At 52.7% G+C, this 25,694-nt stretch overlaps 1 long non-coding RNA gene across 1 annotated transcript in view; it reads left to right on the top strand.

The window, feature by feature from the left end:
• Nucleotides 1-10,061: 10,061 nt before the first annotated feature.
• The window catches only part of LOC135322721 (uncharacterized), a 195,734-nt gene continuing 180,101 nt past the window's right edge, over nt 10,062-25,694 (top strand). Inside the window, exon 1 of the long non-coding RNA XR_010383491.1 lies at nt 10,062-10,121. This is a non-coding gene — a long non-coding RNA (uncharacterized LOC135322721). The remainder of the gene's footprint in view (nt 10,122-25,694) is intronic.

Genomic DNA, 25,694 nt, shown 5'->3' with positions numbered 1-25,694 from the left:
GAGGCTTAAAAAGACACCCTCAACAGAAAATGAGAATTGGCAATGTCCCCTGGAAGAACGCCTCTGCGGCCATGCCTGGAAGGGGCGGTGACCTTGGCCTTCTCCCCCGCGGCCGTGGACACCTGGCCCAGGCACAGAATCCACCCGGCAGGCCGCGCTGGCTGGGCGGTGCAGTCCCCTGGGCTTGGCGCCCCGGTCGGCTGCATGTTGGATCATCAGCATCAGTTCCTTGTTGCAGCGGCCAAGCAGGTCGGCCAGCGAACGAGAGAGCCCCAGGCGCGGCAAGGCAGTCGTTGCCGAACAGGTACAATTTTGCAGGAATTTAACCACCACAAAAATAACAAACTGAACTCCTAACCAAGAACCCAGTTTTCCTGTAGCCTTGGCAAACACTCCTGACTCATCAGCCTCCTGGTGCTTCATAACACAGCCCAGGGTCGCCTTCAGGGGAGATGACTGTCGTCCCAAAGCAGCGTCTGAGACCACACTGGCAGGGCAGGTGCCTTCCCTGGGGTTTCACGGAAGGTTCCCCGTCCCCCCTTGTTGTCCTTCCCCCTGAACAGCCATGCCAGAGTCGCATCTGTGGAGTGGCCTCGTCCACCTTTCCTCCCCGTATCCCTGCTCTCCCGCCACAGGTGACGTAAGCAGGGCAGGTGGTGGGGGCCCAGTGTCCGCAGTCCGTGGCCTACCTGTCCTCTCACAGCTGTGACCCTGGTGCCCGCTGTCCTCCTGGCCTGTGTCTAGGGCCAGTGTGACCAGAGGTGCAAAGCTGAGGATGCACTTTGAAGTTTGCTTTATGGGACGGGAGATTTTCAAAAACTAAATTTTATTTTTGGTAATTATCTTCCAAATCTAAAGTCAATCGACAGGTTTAAATTTTCCTTTGAATGCTCTCCAGTCTTAATAACCTCCCTGACTGGGGCCGTGCCTTCTCTCTCCTGCTTCATTTATTCCAGCGTAGTTGTTCTTCACACGGAACGGTTCAAACTTCAGATGCGTCCCCCCGTCCTTGGCACCTTCTAATTACAACCAGCTGCACATTTCTTCCTAGCGGTGCACAAGATTTCAGTGCATCTTATAACTGATGGAATCCTGCCTTTAATTTAAAATGTTGTTGCGTGTGTCCTGTCCCTGGAAACGAAGCTGGTGCCTGCTGCCCTGCCCTGCCCTGCCCTGGGGCGTTGGCGTCACCTTCCCCGGCGGCCGGGGACAGAGCAGCAGCGCAGAGCGGCAGCGCTGTGACCGCTGACGCCTACCGTCAGGACAGGTAAAGCACCGCCCTTCCTGATATGGCAGGATTCAGTATTCTGCAGTGTGTGTGTGTTGTTTTGGGGTCGCTGGTGAGTGAGTAGGGTGCTTTACAGATTCCAAATCCTTTTTGGAAGATGAACAGGTTTCTTTTTTTATTTTATACTCGGTTTGCTACTTTGAACGGAGCCCGGCAGTCTCTGGCTTTGCTGTACTAGACGCCCACCGCCTTCCTTCCTTCATCTCTTTCCTTCCCTCCCTCCTCTCTCCTCCCGGCTCCTCGCCTGCACTGACTGCGCTGAGGCTTCTCCAGCTCCTTGCCCATGGCAGCTCTCTCCTGCCCCTGTTTGGCCAGAATGAAACATTCCTTTTCCTGAGGTTTAATTTGGAAATCTGTTGGAGCCTGCGCTGCTTCTGCTCGAAGCCAGCGCTGCCTCCACTGATGGCCTGTTGTCTGAGGCGGTCTGGCCGGCGTCCTGACCTTCTCGTCTCAGCCAATTGCCACACAAGGTTCCTGTGCTCCTGGGGCACAGGGCTCTTCCTTACAGAAGTAACTTCAGTCCCAGTTCTTCTGGGAGGTCCCTGGGAGGCCATCGTTGCCAGTATTTCTCTCAGGGAAAAATGACCACGACCCAGACCACCGGAAGGCCCCCACTCCCCGCTTTGTCCTGTCGCTAAATCGCCTTCCTTACCGGGGAGAAGTGGAGGCAGGAGGAGCTAAAGCAGGAGGGTCAGCCAGACCACTGAAAGGCTTCCCGTGAGTTCGCAGCCAAGACAGCGCTCCTGATTGAGCTGCGGATGGACCACACGCCCTCTTGAGGCCCGTTTTGGCCCTGTGGACGTCAGGATGGCACAGACCACCCTCACCCAGGGACTGGCATCGTTGCTGTTGGTCTGTCTTCAGGTCGCCTGGCTTCTCTCACAAGAGAAAAGGCACCCCCCCCCCCGCCCCCGACATCGTTGAGGAAGGCACTCCATTGAAGGAGGGGCAGGGCTCCTGGGACTGCGGTGTGGGTGTGGGAGGGTGGGGCGGGGGTTGGCAGGAGTCCCTCGGGTCCTTTGGTTTTCTGAAGCCATAGGTGAGTTTCCCCAGAGGGACGGCTGACAGGCGGGCGCGCTGGTGTGGTCACCCCGCAGGCCCCCAGGGGTGCCGGCTGGCAGGGATGCTCGCACAGGCCTGCAGGGGAAGTCGGAAATCTTCCGGATTCCCACTCAGAACCACCCCCAGCGATTACAGGTCAGCCTGAAGTTGGAGCCTGCTTTCACCTGCCGGGTCGGAGGCAGTAGGGTCGGCCGCTGTGCAGCCCCATTTCACTGGGCAGCTTTCGGGTGTGAGCCCGCGGGGAGAGCCGCTGGCCTTGCCTCTCGCGTGCCTTCCAGTGGAAATTGCCTGTGCTTGATCCCGACGGGGAAAACCACTTTTAGGGACGCTGGGGCCACCCTGCCTCTGGGCTTAATTTCATGCAGGTGGAGTATTAGAGCTTGGGATTCACCGGCGGGGGGGATGCTGTATTTTGAGACAGGAGGAAAAGTGTTCAGTTAGACAACAAGGAGACCTGGAAGAATTCCGGCTCCTTGCAGGGCCCTCTGCTTTTCACCCCAGGAGCAAGAGGCTCCCTTTCTCGTCAGAATATTCAAAATCAGAAAGCACCAGAGTGTTGCACTTCTGAACACCACTTCCCTTGCCGGCGTTTTTCCCTCCAGAAACGGGTTAAGGATTTCTACTGTTAGCGTTTTGTTATAGGTTTAATTTCTACTGTGTCACTCAAAAAACTACTAAATATATATATTAAAAAATCTAAAGGTAGAATACATTCATTCTTAGGCAATGTTTTGTATGGCACAAATTTTTTGGGAACTGGATACTGCTGTTTTTGCTGAAAAATGCACTGTAACAGTTTTAAATAGAGCTGGCGCTAGACTTGTAAAATATCGTACAGCGTGAACATGACAGGAATCTGTTTTCATTTATGTGTTTTAGTGCTGGAGTTTCTCCTCCCCTGCTGGGCTCACCGACTCCTGGGTCTATTGCTGGCCACGTTAGGAGCTCCAGGGCTGGAACTGGGGGCGGAGGGAGTTTCCACTCTGAGTTCAGCTGCATTTCTAGCTTTTGCAAATAGATGGCACTTGTGACTCACCCAAGAACAGCCCATGAGCGCTCAGCACAGGAAACACAATGGTCTCTGTGTAAGTCAGAAATGGCATTTGTTACTATTCACATGGAGGTTGGAGAAGTTAAAATTCAGCCTCTCCGAAGACAGCAGTATTGCATCTCTCTAAACTGCTAAAACCTTTAACACACAACTGCCCCAGGTATGGAAATAAGCGCATTTTATGATCTGTTTCTATGATTTTTATTATGCATTGGTGTGTGGCGATCTTTGATCAGGAAAAGCCAAGAAAAGCGGTGTAATGAAAGTTTGATTGGAAGCAGCATTGTGTGGGGGCGGAGGATGTTTTTCGTGACTAATTTGTTGCTAGAAGCCCTTGTGAATATCTGGGTTCCCCCTTTCGCTCCCATCTGCACACACGTGTGTGCAGTCGCGCGCACACGCGTACACAGGAGGCTTACAGCCCCTCACGCACACAGAGGGGAAAAAAACCCGGCTGTTGTCTTGCAAGTGTTACTTATCATATTAATTAAAATCTGGTGACATGATAACACCGCCAGCTGTGTGGGAAAGCGAGGGAAATTAACAAACGTTTGATTTGTTGTCTTGCTAATGTGACACTTATTATACAGGTCAGAGTAAAACAATACCTCAGCCAAAATATGCTAATGTGTGGGGAACTGTTGCAGTTGTAAAAACATTGGTGTTTATTATAATGAGGCAAAACAGCACGTTACCTTTAAGAGAACGGAGTGATCTTTGAATCTATGGGCATAACTACATTTTAAAAAATTAAGTTGTTGGAAATGAAAAAATGTATTAAAAACTTTCCCTATGTAAGTTTTGAAGAAACAATATGAGAACTTGTTTAAAGTGATTTTGGTTCAAATAAAACACGTTTTAGTGCTTAGTGTTTAAAGTGTCTTTACTAGGATGAGAACTAGTGAGTCCCACAGAACACGGGCGAACAGCCATGTCATTATCATGAGTCAAACGTATAAAGACGGGGGTGGCTTAACATCAGGTGTAAATTCACTTGTTCATCTTGGAGGCTATACACGCTTCTACTAAGAGTAACCGTTGAAATTCTTTTAAAAAATAGGCTAAAACAAAAGCGTGTAATTTAAAAGGAATCTGTTACTACAAGCCCTCTTCCTCCTTGCCTGGCTCCCCGCTCCCCCTCCTGCAGTTAAGAAACAAAAGCAGGAGGCAAACTGCCCCCCTTTTCCGCTGAGTCAGCAGTGAGGACGCTGGTGTGGGGTGTGTCTGTGTCCGGGGGAGGGCGGGCTGCAGAGCACTTGAGTCCAACATGACTCGTACCATCCACTTCTTGGAGACCTATTCAGCACTGTGCAAGTCCCTCCTTACCAGGGCGCCCGATTTCCACCCTGCCAAGGGTGCTCCACATCAGCGCTCTCATCCCAGCACAGCCTTCTCCTTCCTCCCTGCTGGTGCTTCAACATGGAAGTGTGAAGTCAAACATCTGTCTGACAGTCTTGGGCAGCAGAGTATGTAGGTTTTCCCCTAGAGAACACCAGTCGTTCAGAATTGAGTTTTGAGTGAGCCATTGAGATCAAAGATCAGATGGCGGGCTCAGAGGGGGCTGGGACCCAGTTCCCAGGTGGGAGCACGAGGCTGGGAGCCTGGGAAAGGGGAGACGCCTTCACAGCCACCTGAACAGCCGAGCCACGTGCAGGTTCAGCAGCTCCTGCTTCCCCGGGTCCTGTTCTACAAAGTGTGAATACTCTGTAAACCGGGTATAGAAGCCACGTGGTGTGCGGGTGCGCACATCTGCCTGCTGGCTCCACCACTCTGGATCCCCGCCGCGACGAAGGCAGTTTCTAACCCGCGTCACTGTAGGTTCCTCTGGCAGAGGAAAAATTGTTTTGTATCTGTTTATCACAATATCCTGGATAATTTCATTCCAGAAGCAGAGGCTAGATAATTAAGTCAAAATGGTAATTTCCGAGCGCCGAGGGATTTGGTAGTTTGGGCTTCGAGCTGTAACTTGAGAAATGCTGCAATAACAGTTGGCTTTTCAAGCCATGTATGTGAGCTCTATTGAGAGGGACCCTTGTCACTGATCAAATCTATATAAATAAACACGGCTGCTTCTGTGTGAGAGCAATGCGATTAGGTTCAAAATATGATACTGTGTACACACATTCCCAGCCATTAGGAGGTAATTTTCGGCTCTGTTCAAATTGACAGAGCATGGAGAGGTTAGCTCGCCAACAAAACTTCCTTTTCTCTAAATCCAGTAGCTTTAATTAAGCCTGCATGACAGAACTGGCATTTCAAAATACAAAGACATTTAACTCAGACAAAAAAAATAGTTTATTTAGCTTTGAATGGATTTTTTTGTGCTTTGAAGAGCTTTTGTTTTTTCTAAACATTAAATTATTAATGAAAGAGCAAAAGCAATAAATCGGGGACAATAATAACTGTTAGCATCGTGGCTGCCAGATACACACTGGAGACAGAATAGAGTTCCAGCGCTCTTAGGGGTTCCCCTCGCGCCCTGGGAGGTACGGGGATTCAGTGAGCAAGCTTTTGTGTAGGCTTCCCACCGCAGGAAGACCTGGAGCAGACCCAGCCTGTGTTCAGTGCCATGAGGGAGGACCAAATCAATAGCAGAGATACCCGGAGTACGAAGTGAATCTATTAAATAAATGTCATCCAAACACCATTATATATATTAAAAAAAACACTTAACATTGATGAAAAATCAAGGTATGTTATTCTATTACGGTAAGATGATTGGACTGGAAAACACACCATTCAGGCAGCCGTATTAAATAGTTTCCGAGTCTGATCCCTCAGCAGGCCCCTCTCAAGCCGAAGAAAAGAAAATCCTATTTGCAGTGGCCATTAGCGTAAGGTGAGTCCTCATCGCGCCCTGAGACAGGCCGATTTGCCCAGGCTGTTAAAATTCATTACTGTGTAGAGAAGCCAATGGCTGGTTCATACAGTCTGCTTAAAAAATAAATTACAAATCACGCGAAGGCAGGCAGTGAGGCCGTGGAGGGCCGTCTGCTGTCCTCACACGGGTGCTGTCCTCAGAGGCCCAGCCCTGCCCCGCCAGGCAGGAGGCGAGAGTCGCCTTAGAAAGAGGAGCCGGCAGGCTTGGACTGAGTCCCGTGACAGGAACACCGTGGTGGCTGAGCGCGCGGGGCCGTCCCCAGCGCGTCTGTGCCGTTCGCTTCCTGCTCTCCCTCCGTGTCAGGGAGGGAGACGGCCCGCCTCGGCCGAGGTATGCTCAGGTCTGAAAGAAGCCTGTCAGCCCGGGAGCCCTTGCTGTTGTGTCTCTCCCGTTCGGCTCCCCACCCTCCCCCGGCTCCCCGAGCCCCCTCCTCTCCGACTCTCCGACTCAGACTCAGCTCAACTGACTGCCGGGGAGCCCACGGCCTCCCGGAGGGTGTTGCCCTCCACGCCGCCCTGCTTCCCAGGAGGTGGTCAGGGCCGTCTCTGCTCTCCGGCTGCTGCCCCTCCTTCCGGCGACATAATCTGTGTAACGTGCTCATGTTAGCTTTCACTGCTCTTCGCGTGACAACTAGGGCAGTGCATTCTCGCAACGCGGCAGACTGTTGTGGTTTCCAATTTGCCTAAAGAATTCGGAAGACCATGGTGTGAAAAGAGACAGCATCACACGTGTCCCTGCGTGGTGGTCCTTCACATGAGCTGTTACAGGCTGCGCTTCTTGAAGTTATGGTTTGCAGTTTTGTCCCGATCCCCTTCAAAACTATATTTCACATAAGACCAGGTGACACAAACCTGTTTTTGCATACAGAAAATGTAACTCTTGCATAACTAATGGAGAAAGGTGTTATTCAGTTGTTCCCTTACCCAAAAGCGAGGTAAGGAAACATCTGACTTTCTGAACGTTAAATGTTGTTACCCCGTCTGCCGCCATAACTCCCCAGCCCTCAACTCACCTTCTTGCGTTTCAGCGGTAGTTAAAATGAGCATTATCCTGGTCTCCCTGCTCCTGGGCTGTGGCAATGTGGCATTAATATACTATTTATTTCTTCTAATTCTCCACAAATACTGGGGAGGGTGCGGGTTAGAAAAAAAGAAATTCAGAATATACCATTTGGATTTTAAAGAGTTTTTTGAAAAAGAGCAATTTCTATATATGCACGCTTTTTGGTGTGATCCACGAAACATTTTGATATGGTTTAGCAAAGATAGCTTTTGCATCAGGAACATTATAGTTACCTCATCTGCATATGCAAAGAATGCAAAATGGAATCACATTAGGTATAAATTCAATGCAAAAAAATAGACGGCTGTCATTAATGCAACATTATAGTAGAAAATTCAAATGCCCCAAAGTCATAAAAGCCAGCTTTCCGGTTCTCACAGCAATCACAGCTGAGTCGCTTTGCATGGCTGGCACTGTGTGTGCAGTGAGGTTTCCACCTGAAGTGGGGGCTTGGGCTGTGCTTAGCTCAGCAATCCTAAGAGGGGAGGACCAGGATGATGAATAAATTGCAAAATGTGATTTTTTTCCCGTTGAATGACAGTTTGTATGTCCAAATGGAAACTGAGGATAGATGGGTCTTTTCTTCTCAGAACACTGCGTGGAATATAAGCCACAGGAGACGCGGCTGAGGCCCTCCGTGTCCGTGAGAACACGAACAATGTGGCCGGGGTGTGATGACCAGCCTTGATACTCCTTGCAACCAAGTGAATGTTGTGATTCTCTGGTGAGATCCCTGGGGAAGGCTGCTGCTTCGTTAATAAATGGTTTGGAAGCAGGTTCAGGAGGCCCACAGCTCAGTCCCGTTGGGTGCTGGCCTCCGCCTAGAACTGAACGTGCTCAGGTGGGCACTGCAGAGGACTGCTGCAGCAGCACTGCCATCTCGTGCGGTCTTATTCCTACTCGCGTGTTTCCTCTTCAAGCCCGAGGAAACAGACTTGGGGGCTGTGCGACTTTTCAGGGACAGTATCCAACTGGCCAGGATTTGAACTCAGGGTTGTCACTGCTCCTTTGTGCTGCAAGATTCTCCCTCCTTTTTCTCCCCGCCAGCTGCTGCTGCTGCTGCTGCTCCGCCCCCATCAGTGCTTCCCCCTCCCCCATCATCCTCATCCTCATCTTTCCAGATGGTGTTTTTTGAAAACATCACTGGATCTCTGCTCCAACTCTGTGGTTACTGGAAGGTGTTCTTACTGTGACTTTTGCATATATCCAAGGTCAAGGCTGAACCAGCCTTGAATCTCAGAGTTCTGACTCTAAATTCCTCTTGCTTTTACTCGCAGCCTTCAGCCTCCTGCCTGCAGGTGACAGGTAGTAGGTGTACCTTTGTTCTGCAGAGCTGGAATCTGGAAGGCTCACAGTGGATTTGGGTAGAGGGTAGTCCATGTGTCACACGTGGACTTGCGCCCAGCTGCTCAGGAGGGACCACTTGACCGCTTTGAAGATTTCCATCTTCCTTTAACTTCTCTGAGATGCTGAGAGGATGCATCTCCCAGGCCTGCACCCCCACACCAGGGTCATGGCCTCTACAGTTACACCAGTGGCAACCAACCCTCCCGGTTTTCCCGGGAGTTGGGACTGTCAGCGCTAAACCGAGAAAGTCCCAGGAAAACCAAGACAGGGGTCACCTGACCACATCGCCCCCGACCCTGGAAACCACTGGTCTCCTTTCCATCACTGGTAGGTTTTGGAGGTGAAGCTGGCTGGTCCAGTCACCCCTGGGGCTGCATCTTACAGTGTGGAGCCTCTGAGCTGTCCTGTCCCTTGGCACCTGGCTCTCTGACTGGGAACAGTTATTCCCTGGTGTGGATGCACCTACTCACCTGCTGAAGGACATCCGTGTCATCTCCAGCGTTTGGTTTCACAGATACAGCTGCTGGGAACACAGGTGCAGGTTTTCGAGTGGACCTGAGCTTTCATGCTCGGGCGTCCTGTGGGAAATGTGTCAGTTTCCTGAGATGGGCTGGGTTTGCCAGAGTGTCCGGTGGCCCCAGGGCCGGCTCAGCGCCCCTTCTTCGGAGGCGCTCGGCATGCGGCCCCAGCCGGGCGGCCTCTCCACGAGGACACAGGAAGCCCCGCTGGGCCGCCCCGGGGGAGGCACCCCTCCACCTGCGGGCGCCGCAGCCCACCGACGGCCGCTGGAAAACATGGGAGAGAGAAACTCCAGAACATCCCGAAAACGAAACCGTGGGTTTGCCACACGCCGTGTTACGGCCCTTCCGAGGGGTCCCCAACAAGGGTCCTCCTGCCCGGGGCGCTGGAGCCGGCGGAACGCGACCGAGTCGGGCTCAGAAGCAAAGGCAGGCTTCCTGGTTCCGAGGGAGAGGCGGCGCTGGCGCTCCAGAGCACAGCCGTCCCCCGGGCCGGCGGGGCTGCTTCGTAGGGTCCAGTGGCGGGGCAGGGGCGCCTTCTCTCCCAGGCTCAGTACTGGGCCTCCGCACACGCCTGCGGCCCCCGCCTTAAATCTCAGGGTCGAGCTCCGGAACTCTGCACACGCCCACAGCCATGCGGGACTGAGGGTCGGGGGCGGGGCTTCTGCACACGCCCCCCGTCACCTTGTTGGACTGAGGTTTCTGGGCGGGGCTTCTGCACACGCCACCTCCCCCCCAACTGCCATGTTGGGTGGGGCGGGCAGTCCGCTTGGCGTCTCCACACGCTCCGAGCTGAGGTATTGGCAGCGCCATTCTGCACCGGGAGCCGCGTCTGAAGTGCCGGTGGGAGGCCTCTGCCCGCCGTCCCCTGTGAGCCAGTGAAGCTGGACTAAGCACAGAGGAGGAAAAGAGGTGAGGCCTTATCCTGTTACCCAGACTCTGTTTTTATTTCCCTGGGAACTGTTGGCGGGCTTCGCCGTGAGGACTGGACGAGCACTTCTGCAGGGTTTAGCCTGTCACGGCTGTCACGGCGCGCTGCCGCTGCGCTGGTCTCGTGAGCAGCGTGGGGGTGGCCCGAGGCCTGTGGGGACGAGGGCGGGTTGTGTGCAGACACCGCGCTTTACGCGAGGCACTGAGTGCCCGCGGTCCCGGAGCAGCGAGCGCCCAGGATGCCGCGCCGGCTGTGCGCGCGGTGCTGCTCTGAGGGCTGCGGGAGACGGGGAGACGTGTGCACGGGGAGACGCGGGTGCGGGGAGATGTGGGTGCGGTGAGACGTGTGCACAAAGGGAGATGCGTGCCCTGGGAGACGCGTGCATGGGGAGACGTGGGTGTGGGGAGACGCGTGCACGGGGAGATGTGTGCACAAAGGGAGACTCGTGCACAGGGAGATGTGGGTGTGGGGAGACGCGTGCACAAAGGGGGACGCGTGCACGGGGAGACGTGGGCACAGGCCCGGTGGAAGCGGCCTCCCCGTCCCTGCCGACGCTGCACCGAGGCTCCTGGGCGCTCTCCCGCAGGCCGCTTGGCCCACCTGGGGTCCCAACGCCGAGGGCCGTCTTTGCTGTCTCGTGGTCCCTGAGGCGCCCACATGCTGCCAGCTTCCTGCAGTTCCCGCGCCTGAGTCGCTCAGACCTCGTGTTAGGTCCCACCCCCCCCCCCCGCCCTCCACCCCACCTCCGGCTGGGGGGAGCCTCGGCGCAGCTCCTGAAGTCGTCTTCCTCGCCAGGCCGCCAGGCCGGTGCCCAGCGCTGGGAAAGCCCCTTCCCTCCCGGTAGCCCCGAGCCGCGCTCTCCCAGCCCTGCACCGGGACACCGGCCCGCCCAGGGCAGCCTCAGTGTCAGGAAGCAGCGCTCTTTGTCAGGTGACAGCGCAGTGACTGTCCTCGTTTTATCTATTCACCACTTGTAATCTTTAAAATAAATCCTGACAGGAGCGGAGAGGGGTGGATGTGAGGCTGGGAGTCAGATTTCGCCTCTGAAGGACTGTGAGCTGGGTGGGGAGGGGCTTCGTGGGGGAAGGGGGGGCCCAGGGGTGGGGATGCGGGGGAGGGGCGAGCCCTAGGCCTGAATCCTTTTCTTGGTAGTTATTGAAAAAGAAGAAAATACGGTAATAAAGTAATAGAAGCAGACACTTGCCTAGACTGAGCAGCGCCGTGGAGCCTGTAGGCATAATTTAAATTTGTTTACACAGCGGAAAAAAAATGTGACAATGAATATATATATGTTCATGTATAACTGAAAAATTGTGCTCTACACTGGAATTTGACACAACATTGTTAAAAAAAAAAAGAAACAAATGTAGAAATCTAGATTATGTGGAAGAGCAATTTGGAGAGGAAACATTAAATTGCTCTAAAATCTTTTAAAAATTTGCTTAATTATAATTTTTAAACAAAAATTAATTTAAATTTTAATCTAATTAAAGTGGAAGAGATTGTACGAGACAGATATTTTGGCTGATCAGTCCCTGCATAGGCCCAGGCTGGTTGGTGGTCCCAGGAGATGATTGAGGATGGGGGTGGGTGTGTTTGTATTAATATGTGGAATCTGCTGAGTTTCTCAGACCCTCTTCACTCTCCAGAATGTAGATCCCACTGATGTGGAAAATGGCCCAGTGCCTTCTTAATTGTTGTGGAAAACGTAATTCTCTCACTAGTCAAGAATTAACAAAGGTAGCATGAAAAAAGATGGGCTATCTTGATGTTCTTCCCTGCAGTGAAATTGTTTCCCTGTGTTTCTAGGCGGTGGAAAGAAACGCAAGTCTGTTTATCTTTTAGAGCCTGAGCAGTGGTAAAGTAATTCGCTTAAGGATTATTAAACCCAAGGAGTGCACAAAAGCTACAGGTATTTAATAAACACAGGCAAGAGCTGACTCCATCGGAAAGGAAGAAGAAATATTCAGAGGAGATAAATCGGTCAGAAAGTCCCTCAAAGCCCCCTCTGGTTCTGCTGAAATATGTTCACCTGAATGTCTGGTAGCATTAGTTCTGGCGTGTCAGTTTCTGGAACAGATGACCCCCGCCTCCTGAACAACACACGTGTTTTTGTAAGCAGTTAACTGGGAAAACATAATCACCTTTCCGTACCTGAGGCTTTAGGTACCGAATCCCATCATTTTTCTTCCCCTTGAAAGATGTTAATTTTTAAATAACAGCATATTTATTCATTTGACTCTAGGTTTCTAATGATAACCAGAGCGACATCCAATTTAGAAGACCGTATTAAGTGATCCAAATACCTAAGTGCCCTTGTAATTAAGTTTACTTTTATCAAGCGCGGCTTAATTGACCACTGACTCTAAGCTGTCCCCAGGCGCAGGCAGCTTCCTGCTGGCTGTGGAGTCCCTTAGCAAAGATGGCAGCAGAGTCTCCCCTTGCCTGCTGTGCACGGGCCACCTGCTGTGGTCGGGGCATTTTTGGTGTCACAGTGGGTGGGGTGCCCTGTGCCCGGCAGTGGTGGGCTGGGTGTGTGGCCCGTCCCCATGGTCCTGATGAGGCTGCTCTTGGGGCAGGGGTGGAGCTGGGTGGTGGCATGTGGAGCAGGATAGGAGGAGGCCCTGAGCCTTGGTGAGAAAGTTTATTTTGTCTGAGAGCAGCACTGGCCACTGACACATCGGGGGTTGGGAGAGCCGTGGGAGGGGGTGGGGCACACTTCCCTTCTCTTTTCTTGAGGGATCACTTTGACCATGTTTGTGGAAGTTGAATTGGAGGATGCCAAATGTGGAGGCTTTTTCTGGCTCCTTCTTTGGATTCCTCAGGCCATCCCACTGTCCACTGGCTGAGCAGCATGCTGTCCTCTGGCCATGATCTTTGACATGTGGCTCAAAGAAAACTCAAAATCCCTGCATGAGCTGAAGGAGTCCTTCGAACAGCAGGTCTGCAGCTCAGATTCAGTGCCCGTCAGGCACCTTGGGTGCAGGTGGGCCTGGGACAAACGCTGGGGGTCTGTACGGCCAGTGGGTGGCCCTTGCTGTGGGGGCCTAGGCCAGGGTCTTGTCCTCCTTCTCAACAGGGTGCCCTGGAGCCTCACCTTAGACTGGATGGGGAACCTAGGGAAACAAGTCACCAGAAACCAAACCACTGTGAGGCCCCCTTGTGCAACCTCAGACCATAGTCCCCACACGCTGGAAAGACCTGTGGTGAGCCTGTGGTGTGCTGCTGGGAAGCCCTCAGGAGGTCAGGCCTCTTCCCCAGCTCTTGGCTGGCTAAGGGTTCTTGGATCAACAGAAATCATTAACCCCGGAATCCGCACAGGATTAAATGAAAAGTCAGACACAGTCGGGAGAGCAAGTATTCAGTGTTCAATACAAACTAATCTTATTATGTTCCCAATCCCCGAATAACACTTGAGATAAAGATTTGGTTTCAGAGGGGAATGTGTGGGTCTGTACATGCTTGTGTGTAAACGTGTGTGTAAACGCATGTGTGCATACATTTGTGTGCACATGTGTACACGTGTGTACGCATGTGAGTGTTTATACATGTAAACAGGTATATGCACACACGTGTATATGTGCTGTGTAGCGTATACGTACACGTGATTCGTTCATGTGTACACATGTGGGTGTGAGCACGTGCATTGTGTACACACGTGAGACTGTAGAAGAAATCACAGGAGGGACCCATGCCAGGGCTGTGGTTTTGGTTGTGATAGTTACTTTCAAGGAACCCCAGTGCTTTGTCAACGTTTCAGACCCGAGCGTAGCTGCCAATGGATAGTTTACTGTCAAGTGTCCTCGTGGTCATCTTGGCAGTTGGTGAAGTCAGGAGCTGGGCAGGTTAAGTGGCCTGACAAGGGTGAGACTGTGTCAGCCCGGGATGCCCCCTGCTCCGGCCCTCTGCAGAGTCCCCGGGCCACCAGCATGTGACCGCTGCTCCAGACCTTGCTGTCCGGAAGGGCGGCGTTTACATACTTGCTCGTCAAAACGCCCAGGGCTAGTGGCCACCCACTCAGCAGTTAGCTTCCTGCGACCCGATTTCTGCCAGGACCACGCTCTCAGTCAGGGAGATAGACAGGTCAGAGCGGGCAGCGGCAGCAGAACCTCTGGACGTGGGGAAGGTCTCTCAAAGTGATGTTAGGTGGGTGAGGGCTTCAGTCAGAGAAGCAAGCTGAGCTTGTGAAGTGGAAAGTGGTAGATTCATGACAAATAATTGCTCTTTAATCTCTGGAATGTGAATTAGAATTAGGTCTTCTCTTGTAAATGACACAGCATTGTAGGATGAAATCTTTGGGGCAGACACACAAAAGGAAGACAAGTGTCGTGTGCCCGTCACCGACCGCAACAAGTAAGCCATGGTGGACGTAAGTCTCCACTCTCCTTCCCCAGAGGTGACCACTATCCTGAATTGGATATTTTTAAGACCAAAATGCAACGTTAATGTGCAGTTGGAAGTGTTACATGAGCAGCTGCCTGGTGGAAGTCATTTGCGTGCTGCTTGCTGCTGCTCAACGTCGCGCTTTAGAGACTTGCTTCTGGGAGCCGACAGGTTTAGCTCACCCATCTCACTGTTGACTACGTCTCCATTGTATGAGTGGCCCTGGTTTCTCAGTCATCTAATTGACAGGTGTATAGGCAGTTCCAGCGTTTTGCGGTATCAGTGCAGTGGTGAGCAGCTGTGCGTGCACAAGTGTGTTTTACTGGGTGTAACACCATGGAGGGATTGCTGGGTTGTAGGGACGCGCGTCTGCACCCTTTCTAAGTATTGCCTTCGTTTTCGACACCCTTGGGTGAGCTTCAGTGCTGACCGTCTTACTCTGTCAGATGACTAATAATCTCTCACCAGCTGCGGGCAACAAGCACCCTGTTCCCAGTCAATGCTGAAGGCTGGTGCCTCGTGAACCCCCAGCTCATCAACAAACAGAACACAAGACTCAGCTTTCACAGCAGTGAAGGCTCCTGGGCCACGTCACTGCTCTCTCTTCCAAAATGGCTCATGTGGGCAGGAGAGAATTTCAGTAAGAAATGGAAATTAGGACTAAAACCCCCTCAGAATTCAGTCATCTATTAGAAACATCCTAGTAAAAAGCTGTCTCCGTTGTGAATATTCTTAATCACAGTCATATTTTCTATGGGGGTGTTAGCAGTTAACCAGTTAACTAGGTGGAAGGGGGCTCCGTAGATGCATCAGCCCCTCGGTAACAACAACGTTGTTCTATGAATAAAAAAAAATACCGCTCCTGGGCGTATATCCAGAAAAGACAAAAACTCTAATTCAAAAAGACACCTGCACCCCAATATGCACAGCAGAACTGTTTACAATAGCGAAGACTTGGAGACAACCTAAATGTCTACTGACAGATGACTGGATGAAGAAGATGTGGTCTATATGTACAATGGAATACTACTCGGCCATAAAAAATGAAATAAGACCATTTGCAGCAACATGGGTGGACCTGGAGATTGTCATACTAAGTGTAGTAAGCGAGAAAGAAGGAAAAATACCATATATCACTTATATGTGGAATCTAAAAAAAAATACAAATTTTATTTACAAACAAATAGATTCAGATATTGAAAACAAACTGTGGTTGTGGGGCAGGGATGAGCGATAAATTAGGAGTTTGGGATTAGCAGATACACACTACTATATGTAAAATAGGTAAACAAGGACCTACTATACAGCTCAGGGAACTATATTCAATATCTTATAATAAATGGAAAAGAATCTGAAGATGTACATATATATATGTATATTTATAACTGAGTCATTTTGATGTGCACCAGAAATTAGTATAACATTGTAAATCAACTATACTTCAATTTACAAAACCAAAAAGCGAAACCCCTGGTGGTCTGATAAAGTGTGGTAAGAGCGGCATCCTAGTCACGTGGAAGTGCCTCCCCAGTAAGGTCGCTCCAGGATGCAACCTTGGGAACAGCTTCACCGGCCGCGTGGCCTGGAGGCCATGCAAACAGGCAAGTTTAGGAAGAGCCTGTGGAAGGAGGGCGGCTGGTCCGCGAGCTCTGATGTCCACTTTGCTCCTTCAGCCCTGCGGTCGCCAGCCCTTCTCATTTCCTGTCCCCCAAATTAACAAAATCCTTTCCTACACGGCTTTCCTGTGTGGAACCCAAGTGAATCCACTTGGCAATGAGTGGGCCCTTCCTGTACCGCTGGCTTCAGAGCGTGCAGAGCTGCAGTGAATGTTGGTCACTGGCTCTGACTGGGGAAAGGGGACACCTGGAGGATGCTGGCCTGTGGCGTCCACGCGCGAGTGCTGTGGGGCCAGGAAGTGGGGAGCAGGCTGCTGGCTGAGCTGGCTTGTGGACGGGAAGGGGAGGGGCAGAGACAGCCATGACGGTGGGGTGAACAAGAAAGGGAGGGGGCGCGGCTGGGGGCCAGCTTGCCTGGAGCGGAGGGCCTGCTCTGGAGGCCACACGCACAAGGGCGGGCGGCTTTGGACGGGGAGGGGCGGTGCCTTTGGCCTCTGGGTTCCATATGTACATCTTGGATGAAAAAGCTAAGGTTTACTTTCTTGGACGCCACTCTCAGATCCAGAGTGGGATGGTCTGTGTCCCTTCCTCTTGCGACTGTCAGTCAGCAGAATAGGGCGCAGTGATGCCCTGGACTTCCAGGAGCGCATCACAGGGATGACGAGCACCTCTGCGTCCTCTTTGGGGATGCTGCTTCTGACACCTGGTCACCGTGCTGTGAGGAAGCCCATGCGGAGTGTGGGCAGGGCTGCGTGGGGAGGACAGAAGTCCTGCCCATGGCCCAGCTGAGCCCCTGGCCTGCAGCGGAACCACCTGCCGGTCATGCAGCCGCATCACTACCAGAGTGAACCATCCAGTCGTGGTTGGGCTCTCCAGCTGAGGCCATACCAGGCAAGTCATCCCTCCCCAAGCGCTACCAAATGACAGGTTAATCAGCAAGTAAGTTACTGCTGTCTTACTGAATTTGGGGGTGCGTTATTACACAGCAATAGATAACTGATAAAACACCCTTAAAAAGTTCACATTGCCACTTCATCCACCTCTGCTGACCTGTCCAGAGGTGGGGAGGGAGTGTGGCCCTGGAGCTTTGTCGTGGTGGCTGCTGTCCTGTCTGCGTGTCTATAGGAACCTCTTGGAACCTCTAAGGGTGGGGGCCCAACTACTCGCCAGGTGGTAGTGACCCAGGGACACAGCTCAGCACAGGTGTCACTCTCTTCTAAGTCCTGGAACCCAGGGTTCACCAGCAGCAGTTTTTCTAAACCCCAACATATTTCAGAGCAAAATTTGTGCTTGTGTCAGTAACAAATGGCCAGAACTAGAATCTCGGGGCTCTGATGGTTCCTTCTGGGCAGGAACACAAGGGGATTCTTCCCCTGTCACTGCCTCTGTGATAGCAGAGCCACCCCCTCCCCAGGAGCCAGGAGTGTCCTTAGACCCAGGGCAAGGCCACAAGGTGCTTTCCTGGGTGCAGGGTGGAGAGGCGACTGGCACGCAGACCTGGGCTCGCTCCGTCCTGAGCAGAAGTCCAGGCTCATTGTGCTGAGGCAGTTTGTGGAGCTGGGGGCTTCGTGTCCCAGTGGCTGAGGACACTGCGCTGTAGAGCCTGTCCTCACATGAATCTGGCAGCAGCAGCCACCTGGGAGCCGCCTGAGATGCAGAACGTCAGGGTCCTGCCCTGCCGAAGTCCTGGTCAGTTGTGGAGTCGGGAAGCCCGGAGGACCCCAGCCTGGGGCGGTGACTCCCCAGTGTCCATGTGCAGTGGGGCCACCTGAGCTACTGAGCTGGAAGGTGTGTGTTTCTGACAGGATCTTGACTGATGCTGATGCAGCCGGTCACACCCGGAGAGCCTCTGTGTTGTAGAGAGAGGCTTTTCAGTCTCAGCTCACCTGCTGACCCCCTGGTCACCTGCTAACCACCAGGGGCTTATATGGCACCAGCTGGGTCCCACCCCGAGATATTCAGAGCTAGTTGGCTGGGCTGCGGCCTGGGTGAGTCGAAGGCCCAGCCCACGCTGAGAACATCTTCACTGTGATGGTTCTGTGTGTGGCCCCAGGCCCGTCGTTTCTAATGCTGCCGATCACCACGAACACAGCACTTACCTAAAGCGTGTTCCGTGTCTCCCAGGTTCTGTGGGTCAGAAGTCCAGGCAGCTGGACCCCCCTGCTTGCCTGGGAGTCTTTCTCACGGGGCTAAAATCCCAATGTGGGCCGAGTGTATCCCACCTGGAGCTCTCTCCCCAATTGTCTGGTTGTTGAGACAGTTCAGCTCCTTGAGGCCATGGGCTGAGGCTCCTTTTCCGGCTAGTCATCTGCCCTTTGCGGGCAGCAGTGAAACCCCTCTTACTCTGAATCCCCCTCCTCACCCAAGGCCTAGAACCTTAAGGGGCTCATCTGACAAGGTCAGGCCCACCCAGGATAAACTCCTTGATCAGTCAGAGCCAGTTGATTAGGGGCCTTGATTCCATCTGCACAATGCCTCACCTTTCCCCAACAAGGTGACCTGCTCATGGGCTAGAAATCCCGTGTCTGTGAGCCCCGCCTACACTCCCCATTATAGGCTCCTTCACCAGGGGTGGGGGGTCCTGGGGGCTATTCAGCCAACTGCACCAGAACTGCAGCCTGCGCGTCACCTGGGAACCTCGTTGCAGATGCCAGCTCTTGGTCCCACCCCAGACCTGCAGCATCAGAAGCCCTGGGGAGGTGTTCTGTGATTTGTTTCCACGACCGTCCAGGTGGTTCTCGTGGTATCCCAGCACCGTCAGGCAGAGTCTACACAGATGCTGGCAAGCGGGGCTGAGAGCCAAGGGTCTGTGCCAACATCCCTACACCTGTCGTCTGGGAGCAGGCTTTGGAGGAGGGTAACTTTATTATCAACATTTCATAACTGATGAGACAGGCGAAGACAAGTCGTGTCACAAGCTGACATCCGACAGAGCTGGGTTTCCTCCGCCTGTCTGACTCCAGAGCGTGAGCTCCTGGTGCCTCACCTGCTTCCCCGAACGGGGGCTCACCCCGGCTGAGTGTGTCTGCAGGGATCCGTCCTGGGCGGCCGCAGGTGTCGTCACCAGCAGGACCTGAGCTTATAAATCGCTGCTCATAATGTCACATGTGAACCACACTGATACAAGCACAGGCTGCTTCCCGGGGGGGGGGGGGTGGCTTCTCCAGCCTGTGAGGTGTAGGAGGAGGGCTGGGAAAGGTCTGGATCACAGAGGACAGGCAGGTGTGGACTTGGACCCGGAGAGTGTGCGCCTTTGTCTGGCTGTGGCAGCAGCCCTGGGAGGCTGTTAGAAACACAGTGCCAGGCTCTGTCCCAGGCCCCCAGCATCAGAAGCTGGATTTGCACAAGGTGCCTGGAAAGTTCGTGTGCGCACTAAAGCTCAGGAGTGTCTGCCACCACTGTATGCGGTGCTCCCTCTCGCTCCCAGCTGGGCCTGTAGGAGCGCTTTGCAGGGTTCCGATGCAGACTCTTTCTCCAAGGTTACTGGGGGTGCGTCTGTGGTCTCCCCGCCCGGCTAACGTTTTGCCTAAGGCACCACAGGTTCTTCCTCACTTGCTGGTTCATTAGAAGCAGCACCTTTTCATAAGCAGACCAAGGGCTTAGTTCGCATGGAAAACAGTGTGAAAACCAGACAAAACAAAATGGCCTCTTCTTCCTTCATCTTAGCACGGGAGCTCTCCTGAGGGCAGCCCCATCGGTGTGTCTGTTGGGGAGGTCTCAGCCCGGCCCACGAAGCCAGTGGGCCGGGGTCTGTGACTGCAGTCGTTGCAGGCTAGCCTGCGCGGGGCTGACATGCACCCGGCCACCTTTCTTAGGCGGAATTAAAGGCAGAAGCGATTCAGTTAGGGCTCAGCTGAGCCGTGCTGTGTGGCACTGAGACCAGGCCCTGCCTCTGACTCATAGGCAGTGGTGACAAATGCTCACACCGGAGCGGGGGTGGGCCCGAGTGGCCTCCCCCGCCCCTGCCTGCCGCCCGTCGCCTGTGACTTCAGAACAGGAGGGAGGAGCGCAGGCTCATCACAACATGCAGACATGATTATAGTGACGCTTCGTTTTTACCGTATTCCCCCTTACCCCTCTGTTGGCAGGGTGTGCCCGTGGAGCCTTCCAACTGCCCCCTTCCACCTGGCGCCCCGACCCCTTCCTTGCACCAGGCCTGCAGCCTATGTTTCCCAGCCCCCTCCCCGTGGACCAAGTTCTACACTTGTTTCGGTGCCCCCAGCGCCTGGCCCTGCGCCTCCACACCCCGGACCCTCAGCAGATGCTCTGAGCGAATGTGGGATGAGTGACCGTGTGGGCCTAAGCCTCAGGGGCGCTGGTCTCTGTGTCGCTAGAGGTGGCGCGTTTTCTGTTGCTTCGGCGTCACTTGCCCATCACCCTGGGCCCTCTTCTCTCCATTCCCCATCTCCTTTTTCAGAACAACACTCATGACTCCTGAGTGATCTTAATGAGTTGCTTGGCGCTGGCCGGGACTCCAGATCATGTAGGAGCAGGCCAGTGGTCCAGGGTGTGGCCCCTCTGTCTGCCCAGGTACCGGGGAGCGGCAAGCCTCTCCCAGCCCTGGAACGAGGCCTCGAGTAGTAAGACGTTATTGACTTTTGCTGAGAACACATATCAGATGTATTGATCTGAAAACTAAATGTTGACCAGTGACAGGCTGTGGTCAATATTTCACCTTGAAGGACAGCACGCTTGGATGGTTTGCAGAAATATGTATTCTTCCATACATTTTGAAGGTATTTACTTTTTTATTGAAGTGTAGTTGATTTACAATGTTGTGTTAGTTTCTGGTGTACAGCACAGTGATTCAGTTACACATATGTATATGTATTCTTTTTCATATTATTTTTCATTCTAGGCTATTACAAGATATTGAATATAGTTCTCTGTGCTATACAGTAAGACCTTGTTGGTTATCTGTTTTATATTTGGTGTGTATCTGCTAATCCCCAACTCCTAATTTATCCCTCCCCTTCCCTTTCCCCTTTGGTAGCCGTTTGTTTTTTATGTCTGTGAGTCTATTTCTATTTTGTAAATAAGGTCATTTGTATTATTTTTTTTAGATTCCACATGTGAATATCATATGGTATTTTGTCTTTGTCTCTCTGACTTACTTCATTTAGTACGATCATCTCTAGGTCCATCCCTGTTGCTGCAAATGGCATTATTTTATTCTTTTTTGTGGCTGAGTAGTATTCCATCACATATATACACACCACACCTTCTTTATCCAGTCATCTGTCGATGGATATTTAGGTTGCTTCCATGTCTTGGCCATGTAAATAGTGCTGCTGTGAACACTTGAATGTGTTTATTAGTGATCCCTAAGAAATAGTTTGTGTGCTTGGGATCCCACAGTGAGAGTTGTCACTTTTGCGCTTAAATCCTCTGAGAAGGGAAGTTGGAAGACTCTTACGGTGATGACCCACTGGGGCCAGGGGACACACTGTCCAGCTTTGTTGTATTGGTCACCTTGGGGAGAGGCTTGGTGCTCTCTGTTTGAAGGACACAGAGCCAGGTTCTAAGGGAACCAGGATGGGGCCAGCTGACCCAGAGCCTCTAGGATGAATATTCAGATGGGTCATTTCAAGTTCAAGTTGACACTACATTTAAACTATGTACATATAAGTATCATTCAGGTGAAGGTTCAGTATTGTGTGACCCTGCCCCTGCACACAGGAAGCCGGATGGGCCACGTGGCCCCAGAGGACAAAGCTGGGCCTGAGGAGGACCCTTGGTGGGCTCTGCAGAGCCTCCCTGGGGCAGCCTGTGCCTCTTGCAGTTTCTCAGACGCCCGGGAAGCTGGGCCTGTGGTGATGTGTTGCAGACTCAGCTGAGAGTCTGTCCTGGCAGTGACATGACCGAGTCGGGTAGAGCTGGCCTCTCTGTTTCTCAAGGGGGCCCAGAAACCCCCAGCCCTGGCCCACGGGAAGGGCTCGCACACATCTCTACTCACCCCCTGTCCTGAATTCATCTGTCTGCTTTGCCCTTTTCAACTCCAGCTTCCCCAGCAGAACCAGAGTTCAGATCAGGCAATGCTCTGCTTCAGCAGAGGTGCCACCTCCGGGGAGCGTTTCAATCCCTACGAGGGAGGAACTGGACCTTCCTCGGTGCCTGAGACAGCCCCACCCACTGGACACAGCCGGGTCCCCGTCACACACACAGCCTTCCCGTTCCTTCCTGAAGGTGGAAAACTTGCTTCTGAGTATCTGAGCCTCAGAGCAGCTGCTTTTTCCAAAGCATTTTCACATAGTTCTAATGCATGCTAAAATCTCCAGAAACGCTCGTGTACTTAAAAGGAGGGAAGGTCATCCTTTGTGTTATTTGGAGCTTTACCAAGAGCTGGTCACAGTTTCAGAAGGCCACCTCTGAGTCACCACGGGCCCCCCGTCCCTGTGGCCATCACGTTCTCAGCAACTTGAATGTCAGTGCAAACCCGGGGTGACTTCATTGTGCCTTTGGGCAGGTCATGCCTGGGAACTGGTGTGAGTCGTGTTACTTCCATCTTGAGTGTCTTCCTTTTCATTCTTTTAGGGCATTATGTTGATTTTTGAAACTATGACTAATCAGGGTAGATTTTACTATTTGGAGTTTCTTTTTAAGGTAGCATAGGAGATGGTGAAACTTTCCTTGAACCTGGCCTGGGATCTGATGGGGCTGAGACCTGCTGTGTCGGCCCACCCTCTCACGTGCTTCCCAACGTCCTGCCCTCGGCCCGCCTCCTCTTGGAACTTAGACTCTGTCGAGGGCGTGAGTCGGGCTGGACACTCCTCCTGGGATTTGACGTATTTCAGGTCCTTCTCCTAACTCTGCTCTGCCCTTAGCTAAGCCTCTTTCTCTTTGTCACGTTTCCACCTTCTCTCTCACTCAAATACAGGATGAGAGATTATCTCCTGTTGCGCTGTGCATCATGACGCGATGTGAGAACTGCACCCCCTCCTTTAGGTCTCCGTGTGGTCAGGTACCTTATTACTTAATACGCACAGGTGTTTTCCACTTGTGTTGTCTGTAGTTTCAGGCTTTTTTTCCTCTGTTCTCATTGACCTTATCATTCAGATTATGTCCATTCTAAGAAACATATAAGTGTTTAGTTTATGACCTAAATCAGAATTTTAAATCGTACTTCATGATATAGTGGCAAAAATGTAAGCTGGCTGATTCATTATAAAATTGCCTTTGATTTTACTCTTGTATGTATCAGTGGATATTTTTAACTTAAAAGGCTTCTTTTGATTCATTTTTTTCTCTCAAAGCATATAAGGTCTTATAACGGATCTCCTGTAATTATCCAGACAGCAGGCTGTTTTGGTTCTGTGAATTCCAGTTGTCGGTAAGTAGTACCCTCTTCAGCCTCCAGCGCCTGCGTCCCCGTGTGTGGTGACGGGGAGAAAACCGCAGTGTAAATAAGACAGCAAACGGAGTGGGGAAAGCACGACGGAGGCATTTTTGCCAAGAGGGGGTCTCCTTGACGTGGCCCTGCCTGTTTGCTAATTCAGTTCCTGCCACTCCGTCCTCCGTCATCAGTCATCAGAAGCGAGCCCCTCTGTCTCACTCCCTCCACTTTTCCCGGGCTGGGGTCCTCTCAGCTGAGGGCAGATGGCCTCCTGTGGTGTCGGAAGCCACGGGGGACTGTGGCCACCTGTCCCGGGGTGTGCGCGGCCGGGGAGCAGGATGGAGTCCGAGGATTCTCCACAGGTCCCCGGCCACACTGCGCGGTGACTGAGAGTGGCAGTGGAGTCTCAGAAGGGGGCTCAGGAGCCCAGGAGAGAGGCCCGGCGCTGGCGAATCCAGAGGTGCACCGTGTGTGCGGCACCTGGACCCTTGAACTGCTTTTTAAGGAAAAGCAAGAGTTTTCAGGCGGGGGCGGGGGGAGCAGTGGGGAGGCGTGCAGGTGGCGGGAACAGCATGTGTGAAGGCTCAGAGTCCCGAGGGGGCCGGCACCTTGGTGACCGCAGGAGGATGGCGGTGTGGGGTGGGGAGTGGTGCTGGAGGTGCTGGGGCTGGGACCAGGCTGGAAGGAGTCTGCTGTGTCAGGAGGAGAGTTCAGATGGCCTGGGGGACCTTGTGCAGGACCACGTCCTGACGGGTCTGTGTTCTGTAGATGGTGGTGCTGACCACCATGCGTGGGGAGAGCCTGCTGAGATGCCGGAGGCTGCACGGACAGCCGAAACCAGGCTGTGGAGGGGGCTGGGTTGGAGATACTTGTCACACGGGCTCCACAGGTAGAACGGGTGCGGGGGGAGCAGGGGGGAAGGGACACGGAGAAGGGGAACATGAACGTTTTCAGATTTCTGGGTTGGCCAACTGAGGAGGGAACTCGATACAACAGGTTTCACTTCGTCTTTTCACTGTTTCCAGTTCTGGTTGATCCTGTGGTTTCTAAAAAGTCAGTAGCAAGTGGATCATGGATGCACGGTGGTCCCATTGCTGAGGTCAGAGGAGGGACGTGTTTTCTGTGTGGGCTCTGCTGGTGTGGGGCCAGAACTCTGCAGAGGGGACATCCAGGGACAGATGTTGGCAAATCCATTCTTTGCAAGTCACATATCCCACAGGCCTTAAAAGACTAGATTGTAACAGTGTACTGTGACTGACATGGAGGCTGGTGGTAGATGTGTTAGGGATGGTGGGCATCCTGGGACCTCTCTACCCATTTCGTAGATGAGAATATGGGGCCCCAAGAGGTTCCAGGAGGGTCATGCAGCTGGTTAAGGATTAGGAACGAGATTGGACCCCATGTGGCCAGGCTCTAAGTTTACTCTGTTTTCAGTCATCCGTGCTGCTGCATCTTGGTTCCTCAGGACTGCAGTGTGTAACGGCCATATAGATGCTTAGGGTGAGGCCTTGACCATGAACGTGGTGGCTGTGTCAGAGGGAGGAGACAGACATTCAAGAATTGTGAGGCAAAAGGGCGTGAAGTATGCCACCTGCACTCAGTGGCCCAGGGGAAATATGTGCTTACCGCATGTCTGTGTACAGACATGTGCAGATACACGTGTATATGTGCACAGATCTCCATCAGTGAGTCATCTACCTACCTGTCTACCAACCTGTCTACCTACGTGTCGAGAGAGAGGAGGCTCAGAGCGTGTAGACGTGAAACCTGGTGGTCTGGGCTGGAGCCCGCACCCTCCACCTCCTGTTACATCGTTCCTTCATGTGGGTATGTGCTACTGTTCGTGGCCCGGAGGCAGCCCATGGTGGTCACCTGCCCAGTCCTCATGGTGGGTCAGTGATGGTGGCACAGTGGTCACTTGCCTACCATAGTGTTAGCACGTTTCAGGTTGCTCTGACAGACGTGACCTTGTCTGTTCTCACCGAAACCTCTCAAGCGGGTGGGGCAAGATTACTACCTCTGTTTCCTATGTGAGGAAACTGGAGACGCTGGTTGAGACTGTGCCGAGACTCACAGAGCTAGTGGGAGACAGACTAGCCTTAAAGAAGGGCCCTGGGGGTTTGTCCTCTGTCACCTGCATGCTCTCCACAGACGCCTGGTCTGTGTTCTTTCAGAGGGAGCCGGTCATGGGGTCTGTTTGGCTGTCCCTGTTTTAAGGTGCC

The sequence above is a fragment of the Camelus dromedarius genome, chromosome 13 (assembly GCF_036321535.1).
Source record: "Camelus dromedarius isolate mCamDro1 chromosome 13, mCamDro1.pat, whole genome shotgun sequence".
NCBI lineage: Eukaryota > Metazoa > Chordata > Mammalia > Artiodactyla > Camelidae > Camelus > Camelus dromedarius.
Note: the sequence above shows the minus strand (reverse complement) of the source record. Positions and strands in the feature narration are given on the sequence as shown.